This window comes from Oryctolagus cuniculus, chromosome 9 (assembly GCF_051225735.1).
Source record: "Oryctolagus cuniculus isolate XC-2025 breed Fujian yellow rabbit chromosome 9, ASM5122573v1, whole genome shotgun sequence".
Taxonomy (NCBI): Eukaryota; Metazoa; Chordata; class Mammalia; order Lagomorpha; family Leporidae; genus Oryctolagus; species Oryctolagus cuniculus.
In genome coordinates, this window is record NC_142875.1 from 90,262,744 (window position 1) to 90,272,713 (window position 9,970).

Here is a 9,970-nt window from a genome sequence, read left to right on the forward strand (position 1 = left end):
TTCAAAAGAGGAAATCCAAAGGGCCAACAGACACATAAAAAAATGTTCAAGATCACTAGAAATCAGGGAAATGCAAATCAAAACCACAATGAGGTTTCACCTCACCCCGGTTAGAATGGCTCACATTCAGAAATCTACGAACAACAGATGCTGTCGAGGATGTGGGGAAAAACAAACACTAATCCACTGTTGGTGGGAATGCAAACTGGTTAAGCCACTATGGAAGTCAGTCTGGAGATTCCTCAGAAACCTGAATATAACCCTACCATACAACCCAGCCATACCACTCCTTGGAATTTACCCAAAGGAAATTAAATTGGCAAACAAAAAGCTGTCTGAACATTAATGTTTATTGCAGCTGAATTCACAGTAGCTAAGACCTGGAACTAACCCAAATGCCCATCAACAGTAGACTGGGGCCTGGCTCCCCTCCCCGGCCCCGACGGGCGGGCGGGCTGCCCTGAGGAGGCGGGGAGGGGAGGACTGGGCCGGCCGGCGGGCAGGCGACAATGCCGAACTTCTGCGCGGCCCCTAACTGCACGCAGAAGAGCACACAGTCGGATCTGGCCTTCTTCAGGTTCCCGCGGGATCCGGCCAGATGTCAGAAGTGGGTGGAGAATTGTAGGAGAGCCGACTTAGAAGATAAAACACCTGATCAACTAAATAAGCATTATCGATTGTGTGCCAAACACTTTGAGACCTCTATGATCTGTAGAACTAGTCCTTATAGAACAGTTCTTCGAGATAACGCAATACCAACAATATTTGATCTTACCAGTCATTTGAACAATCCTCACAGCAGACACAGAAAACGAATAAAAGGATTGAGTGAAGATGAAATCAGGACACTGAAACAGAAAAAAATTGATGAAACTTCTGAACAGGAACAAAGACATAAAGAAACAAACAACAGCAGTGTTCAGAACCCCAGTGCAGAAGAAGGGGGTGATGAGCAAGATGAAGACATTTTACCGTTAACCCTTGAGGAGAAGGAAAACAAAGAATACTTAAAATCTTTGTTTGAAATTTTGATTCTCATGGGCAAGCAAAACATACCTCTGGATGGACACGAGGCTGATGAGATCCCCGAAGGTCTCTTTACTCCCGATAATTTCCAGGCCCTGCTGGAGTGCCGGATAAATTCTGGTGAAGAGGTCCTGAGGAAGCGCTTTGAGAGCACGGCCGTCAACACGCTGTTCTGCTCGAAGGCGCAGCAGAAGCAGATGCTGGAGATCTGTGAGAGCTGCATTCGTGAGGAAACACTCAGGGAAGTGAGGGACTCTCACTTCTTCTCCATCATCACTGACGACGTGGTGGACATAGCAGGGGAAGAGCACCTGCCCGTGTTGGTGAGGTTTGTTGATGACTCCCATAACCTGCAAGAGGAGTTTGTGGGCTTCCTGCCTTATGAAGCTGATGCAGAAATTCTGGCTGTGAAATTTCACACTATGATAACCGAGAAGTGGGGGCTGAATATGGAATATTGCCGTGGCCAGGCTTACATCGTGTCCAGTGGATTTTCTTCCAAAATGAAAGTTGTTGCTTCGAGACTTTTAGAGAAATATCCCCAAGCCGTCTGCACACTCTGCTCTTCCTGTGCCTTAAATATGTGGTTGGCAAAATCAGTTCCTGTTATGGGAGTATCTGTTGCATTGGGAACAATCGAGGAAGTTTGTTCTTTTTTCCATCGATCACCTCAGTTGCTTCTGGAACTTGACAATGTAATTTCCGTTCTTTTTCAGAACAGTGAAGAAAGAGGCAAGGAACTGAAGGAAATTTGCCACTCTGAGTGGACAGTCAGGCATGACGCGTTTGAAATTCTCGTGGACCTTCTGCAAGCACTTGTTTTGTGTTTAGATGGTATAAACAGTGACACAAACATTAGGTGGAGTAACTGCATAGCTGGCCGAGCGTTTGTACTCTGTAGTGCAGTCACAGATTTTGATTTCATTGTCACCATTGTTGTTCTTAAAAATGTCTTGTCTTTTACAAGAGCCTTTGGGAAAAATCTCCAGGGCCAAACTTCTGATGTCTTCTTTGCAGCCAGTAGCTTGACCGCAGTCCTGCATTCGCTGAATGAAGTCATGGAAAATATTGAAGTGTATCATGAATTTTGGTTTGAGGAAGCCACAAACTTGGCAACCAAGCTTGATATTCAAATGAAGCTCCCTGGGAAATTCCGCAGGGCGCAGCAAGGCAACCTGGAGTCTCAGCTAACTTCTGAGAGTTACTATAAGGAAACCCTGAGTGTTCCAACAGTGGAGCACATTATTCAGGAACTTAAAGATATATTCTCCGAGCAGCACCTCAAAGCTCTTAAATGCTTATTTCTGGTACCGTCAGTCATGGGACAGCTGAAATTCAACACATCAGAGGAGCTCCATGCTGACATGTACAGAAGTGATCTACCCAACCCCAACACTCTCTCAGCAGAGCTTCATTGTTGGAGGATAAAATGGAAACACAGAGGCAAAGATATAGAGCTTCCATCCACCATTTATGAAGCTCTCCATCTGCCTGACATCAAATTTTTTCCTAATGTGTATGCCTTACTGAAGGTGCTGTGTATCCTTCCTGTGATGAAGGTGGAGAACGAGCGCTATGAAAATGGACGAAAGCGTCTCAAAGCGTACTTGAGGAACACTTTAACAGACCAAAGGTCGAGTAACTTGGCTTTGCTTAATATAAATTTTGATATAAAACATGATCTAGATTTAATGGTGGATACATACATCAAACTCTACACATCTAAATCAGAGCTTCCTACAGATAATTCAGAACCCATTGAAAATACTTAAGAGACTTTAAAAACAGACTTTCTCTTGTAGGTCACTTAATCAATGAATACCTTTGCCTGTAGGCCTCCCATTGAATAGGTTAGCCATTGATAATCTCCCTAATTAAATGGCTCCTGTTAAACTCCCATGTTCGGACAACCTCTTAGTTCTTCCAGAAGGTAGCATTGGAAGTGCCACGTTCCACCTCTGTGTCTCTGGTAGTGGCACCTGGAATTGTTTCAATTAAGTCATTTTACAAATAGCATTTATTATCACTGTTGAATTAGCAATGTTTTGAAGAAATAAATTTTCAGGATGTGTGGGAGAAAGGAATAGATTTTAAGAAATTTACAATGATGCCCACAATTGACCTTTGACAAAGAGTTTTGACTAATAGGAGTTAGTTAACTCTGAAATGGACAATTACGCGAGAGAAGTTCGTGATCTTACCACACAAGGATTTCAGTGTAAATTTTGTCTTGATCAAATGAATCCTAAAGGAGTAAGTTAGCAGTGGAAGGACCTGCCATTGTCATTCCACATCTGGGTGTTGCTGTTTACATTCCTTTGTTGAGCCTACATCTTGTTTGCAGGTTTATGTCAAACACTCGTGTTTAATGGTCAAGACAGTGTCAGAGGCCGTGGATACTGAAAACTGACTCACCTGTTTTCTTCTGACTTCTTCCGTGACTACTGCCTTGTCTTGATTTATAAGCAAAACCTGGAAAACCTACAAAAATAAGTGTTTTGTGGTTTATCTAGAAATAATACAGAAAATATTGCTGTTATTTTTGGTGAAGAAAAATCGATTTTGTATAGTTTATTTGAATCTAAATAAAATGTGAATTTTGTTTAAAAAAACAGTAGACTGGATAAAGAAATTATGGGACATGTACTCTATAGAATACTATACAGCAGTCAAAAACAATGAAATCCAGTCATTTGCAACAAGATGGAGGAATCTGGAAAACATTATGCTGAGTGAATTAAGCCAGTACCAAAGGGACAAATATCATATGTTCTTCCTGATCAGCGACAACTAACTGAGCACCAAAGGGGAAACCTGTTGAAGTGAAATGGACACTATGAGAAACAGTGACTTGATCAGCTCTTGTCCTGACTGTTGATGTACAATGTAATACTTTATCCATTTTAGTATTTTTTTTGTTCTAGTACTATTGGTTGAACTCTGTAATTAACACAGAATTATTCTTAGGTGTTTAAATTTTTACAGAAAAGTGATCCCTGTTAGGAATCTCGAAAACATTATGCTGAGTGAAATAAGCCAGTCCCAAAGGGACAAATATCATATGTTCTCCCTGATGGTGACAGCTAACTGAGCACCAAAAAGGAAACCTGTTGAAGTGAAATGAACACTATGAGAAACGGTGACTTGATCAGCCCTTGCCCTGACTGTTGATGAACAACTTAATACGTTATCCCTCTTAGTATTCTTTTTGTATGTTCTACTTAATACTTTTGGTTGAATTTTGTAATCAATACACAGTTATTCTTAAGTGTTGAAACTTAACTGAAAAGTGATCTTTGTTAAATATAAGAGCTGGAATAAGAGTGGGAATAGATGTACAATTTGGGACATGCTCAAGCTTACTTGCCCCAAACGGCAGAGATAGAAACATACCAGGGGATTCCATTTCAATCCCATCAAGGTGGCATGTACCAATGCCATCTCACTAGTCCAAGTGATCAATTTCTGCTCACAATTGATCATAATAATAGGACTAAGAGTCAAAGGGATCACATAAACAAGACTAGTGTCTGAAAATACTAACCGATACAATAAAAAAGGGAAAGAACGATCCAACATGGGAAGCGGGATACACAGCAGACTCATAGAATGGCGGATGTCCTAAACAGCACTCTGGCCTCAGAATCAGCCCATAAAGCATGCGGATCTGGCTGAAAAGCCCATGAGAGTATTTCAGGCATGGAAAGCCAAGACACTCTGGCAAAAAAAAAAAAAATGACCTAAATGAAAGATCTCCGCGAGTGAGATCCCAGTGGAAAGAACAGGTCATCAAAGAAGGAGGTACCTTTCTCTGAAGGGAGGAAAGAACTTCCACTTTCATTATGACCTTGTCTAAATATGATCAGAGTCGTGAACTCAAAAGGCTTCCATAGCCTTGACAACTCATGACAAGAGCCTAGGGTGATTCCTGATGCCATAAACAAGAGTGTCAATTTGTTAAGTCAACAACAGGAGTCACTGTGCACTTGCTCCTCATGTAGGATCTCTGTCCTTAACATGCTGTACATAGTGATTTAATGGTATAACTAGTACTCAAACAGTATTTTTCACTCTGTGTTTCTATGTGGGTGCAAACTGTTGAAACCTTTACTTAATATATGCTAAACTGATCTTCTGTATATGAAGAGAATTGAAAATGAATCTTGATATCAATGGAAGGGGACAGGGAGCAGGAAAGGGGAGGGTTGTGGGTGGGAGGGAAGTTATGGGGGGGGAAGCCATTGTAATCCATAAGCTGTACTTTGGAAATTTATATTCATTAAATAAAAGTTAAAAAAATAAATTAATTCAGTTATTATAATCCTTACAATATTTCCTTGGGATTGGCAAGCATTTTTAAGACCACAGTCCCAAAACTCAGGAAATAAAAGCAAAAAATGGTTAAATTAGATTATATAAAAATAAAGTATCTACAGAATGGAAGCAAAGCATTTCCAACTGTATACTCAACAAGGAGTTAATATCCAAATATATATGTAATTTAAACAACTTATTTGGAAAATAAGCACAAATAGTCTAATTAAAAATTGGCAGTACTCCTAGACATTTATCAAAAAATAAATACAAATGGAAACAGGTACATGAAGAAACAATTACTAATCATCAGGCAACTGTGACTCAAAACCACAATGAGATATACTTCACTGTTATTAGGTTGGCCATTATTAAAAAGACAAAAGATAGCAAGAGTTGATGAGGATTTAGAAAGTGTAAATTAGTACAGTTTTAGTGGGAATGTAAATTAGTACAACCATTGTGGAAAATTGCAAGGAAGCACCACAAAAAGTAAAAAGCAGAACCACATGATCCAGCAGTCTCACTCTTTGGTATGACAAACTCATCTAAAGAAACATGTGCATTCAGATGTCTATTGCAGCACTATTTACAATAGCCAAAAAAATGGAAGCAACCTTAGTGTACATCCACCAATAAATGAACAATGAAATCTGTAGATGCAGCTAATTGACTTTTACTCATCCACAAAAAGCTTGAAATCCTTTCATTTGCAACAAAATTCATGGAACTGGAGATCACTGTGTTAAGTGCAATAAGCCAAGCACAGGAAGACAAACATCACTTGATCTCACTGACATGGAGTCTGAAAATTAGGTGCTCTCATATAATTTAAAACTCTAGTAGGGATACCAGAGGCTGTTGGGGGACAGGTGGGAGTGGAATAGAGTAGTGGGGAAGTTTATAGTCACATAGGGTTAAACTTGGTAGGGTTAAGAGGTTTTACTAGGTAGGGTTAAGCTAGATAGGTATATAGCTACATAGGGTAAAAGGTTTGGTATTCTGGATCATATGCCATATAATCCAGAAATCTCACCCAATAGACTTGAACACGATGTATCAAAGGGATACCTTCAGCACCATATTTATATTAGCACCATTCACAGTAGCTAAAATTTGGAATCAACCAAATGTCCATCACCAGATCAATGGATAAAGAAAATGTGTTATATATACACAGCGGAATATTACCCAGCTATTAAAAATTGAAATTCTGAAGCAGGCAGAGCCAAGATGGCAGAATAGTGAGGGCGCACACTGATAGTCCGGGAAAAGATAGTTTAATAAAAGTGGAGTTATGGTAGCCTCAGGAAAAAATTGCAGAGGAAACTCTTCCGGATCTAGTGGATGTGACACAGAGGACCTACGGGGAGAACAAGGTTGCCCACCACGTGGAAGCCGAGCTGCGGGAGCCTCGGGAGCCGCGCCGCATAGTCTGTGCTCCAGCGCTGGAAGGGGAGGTGAGACGAAGACCTCAGTAACCCGAGACATTGGCAGGGAAAGGCAGAAAGAGCTTGCAGAGAATGAGGCCTAAAACCCCACTGGGGAAAGTTCACCAGGCTGACTGGAGGAGAGAAAAAATCGAATAAATAAGGGGAACCAGCACGGACATTAACCTCTCTCTCCACTCACCTTACAAAGCCAAAAGGGCAGGCGCCATTTTACGTATGTAAGGCGGCACGTGCCATTTTGCATATGTAAAGCGGTGCCCCTCATTAGCCAAGCAGAAAAACCTGACTCTGGTGGGGAGCAATAAAAGGAGGTTAACACCTAATGAAAGTGTGGAGCTAACAAGACTGTGAAAAACTGAGAGGGGCGAGAGAACTCACCGAGTACACAAACTCAGTAACCTGGGGCAATCTAGTGAGAGACTGCAGAGAAATTTGAGACCACACTGAGGGCTGCATAAACTCTGTGTGGTCCCAGCGGTAAGCAGACGAATACCCACAGGAGCCAGATTTCATACATCAACTACTCTCAATTCCACTCAGCTGTGTGGAATTACTTCCCAACTGAGTCAAAAAGAGAGAGAGAGAGCAAGAGAACAATCTGGGTGAATCACCTTTGGCACACCCTTAACCCTGAAGAACCAAACAGAGTTCTCTGGCCACACCCATCACAGCCTCTAAGGATCCATCAAAAGCAGACAGTCCACTTAATCTAGAGTCACAGTATAATGAGAAAAAACACCACACCGAAGAAACCAAAGAATATCTCCAATATGCCAAACAACAAATGCAAAAACCGAGGTAACAAGAACAAGGAAGACACTATGACACCCCCAAATGAAATAGAAACCCCAATTCAAGATTATGAAGATGATGACATAGAAGAAATGCAAGAAGCAGATCTCAAAAAATTGATAAGAACATTAAGAAGTTCTCAAAAACAAATTCTCGAACTACAGAAATCCTTAATGGACAACATAGAAAATCTCTCTCGTGAAAATGAAATATTAAGGAGGAATCAAAATTAAATGAAACAACTAGTAGGACATGAAACTGTGATAGTGATGAGAAATCATAATGAAATGAATTCAATAGATCAAATGACAAACACATTAGAGAGCCTTAAAAACAGAATGGGTGAAGCAGAAGAGAGAATATCAGACTTAGAAGACAGAGCACAGGAAAATATACAGTCAAACCAAAGAAAAGAAGAGGAAATTAGAAATCTAAAAAATATTCATGGGAATCTTCAGGATACTATTAAAAAACCCAACATTCGGGTTCTAGGAGTTCCTGAAGGCATGGAGAGGGAGAAAGGATTAGAAGGCCTTTTTAGTGAGATATTAGCAGAAAATTTCCCAGGTTTGGAGAAGGACAGAGACATCCTAGTACAGGAAGCTCATAGAACCCCTAATAAACACGACCAAAAGAGATCCTCACCATGACACGTTGTAATTAAATTCACCTCAGTGAAACATAAAGAAAAGATCCTAAAGTGTGCAAGAGAGAAACGTCAGATTACTCTCAGAGGATCTCCAATCAGACTCACAGCTGACTTCTCATCAGAAACCCTACAATTAGGAGGGAATGGTGAGATATAGCCCAGGTACTAAGAGAGAAAAACTGACAGCCCAGAATATTATATCCTGCAAAGCTCTCATTTGTGAATGAAGGTGAAATAAAGACCTTTCACAGCAAACAGAAATTGAAAGAATTTGTTGCCTCTCATCCAGCCCTGCAAAAGATGCTTAAAGATGTGTTACACACAGAAACACAGAAACACGGTCACCAATATGAAAGAAGGTAAATGAAGGAAACCTCACAGCAAAAGATCACAGGAAGTTCAAAACATATATTAGAAAATATCTTTGGCAAATGGCAGGGCAAAGTTACCACTTATCAATAGTCACATTGAACATTAATGGCCAGAACTGTCCAGTTAAAAGACACCAATTGGCTGATTGGGTTAAGAAACAAAACCCATCTATTTGCTGCTTACAAGAAACACATCTTTCCAATGAAGATGCATACAGACTGAACGTGAAAGGCTGGAAAAAGATATACCATGCCAACAGAAATGAAAAAAGAGCAGGCATAGCCATATTAATATCGGACAACATAAACTTTACCACAAAAACTGTTAGGATAGACAAAGAGGGGCACTATATAATGATTAAGGGATCAATTCAACAGGAAGATATAACGATTATCAATGTATATGCACCTAATTACAGGGCACTGGTTTATTTAAAAGATTTGTTAATGGACTTAAAGAGAGACTTAGACCCCAATACAATAGTACTGGGGGACTTCAATACCCAACTCTCAGAAATAGACAGATCAACAGGACAGAAGATCAACAAGGAGACAGTAGATTTAAATGACACTATAGCCCAAATGGATCTAACAGATATCTACAGAACTTTTCATCCTACACAGAAAGAATTTACATTCTTTTCAGCAGTACATGGAACCTTCTCTAGGATTGACCACATACTGGGCCATAAAGCAAGTCTAAGCAAATTCAAAAGAATTAGAATCATACCATGCAGCTTCTCAGACCATAAAGGAATGAAGTTGGAAATTAGCAACTCAGGAATCCCTAGAGCATATGCAAACACATGGAGATTGAACAACATGCTCCTGAATGAACACTGGGTCATAGAAGAAATCAAAAGAGAAATCAAAAATTTTCTGGAAGTAAATGAGGATAACAGCACAACATACCAAAACTTATGGGACGCAGCAAAAGCAGTGTTAAGCGTAAAGTTTATATCAATAGGTGCCTACATCAAGAAATTGGAAAGGCACCAAACAGATGAGCTTTCAATTCATCTCAAGGATCTAGAAAATCTGCAGCAAACCAGGCCCAAATCTAGTAGGAGAAGAGAAATAATTAAAATCAGAGAAGAAATCAACAGGATTGAATCCAAAAAAAAATTACAAAAAATCAGCCAAACTAGGAGCTGGTTTTTTTGAAGAAATAAACAAAATTGATACCCCATTGGCCAAATAACTAAAAAAAGAAGAGAAAAGACCCAAATCAATAAAATCAGAGATGAAAAAGGAAATGTAACAACAGACACCACAGAAATAAAAAGAATCATCAGAAATTACTACAAGGACTTGTATGCCAGCAAACAGGGAAACCTATCAGAAATGGACACATGCAACCTACCTAA

The 9,970-nt window shown here is 40.0% G+C and overlaps 1 pseudogene across 1 annotated transcript; it reads left to right on the forward strand.

The window, feature by feature from the left end:
- Positions 1 to 421: 421 nt before the first annotated feature.
- LOC103349036 (52 kDa repressor of the inhibitor of the protein kinase pseudogene) lies at positions 422 to 3,638 on the forward strand (annotated as a pseudogene). Its single transcript, XR_016212949.1, has one exon. The product of XR_016212949.1 is annotated as a 52 kDa repressor of the inhibitor of the protein kinase pseudogene (transcript).
- Positions 3,639 to 9,970: the final 6,332 nt, after the last annotated feature.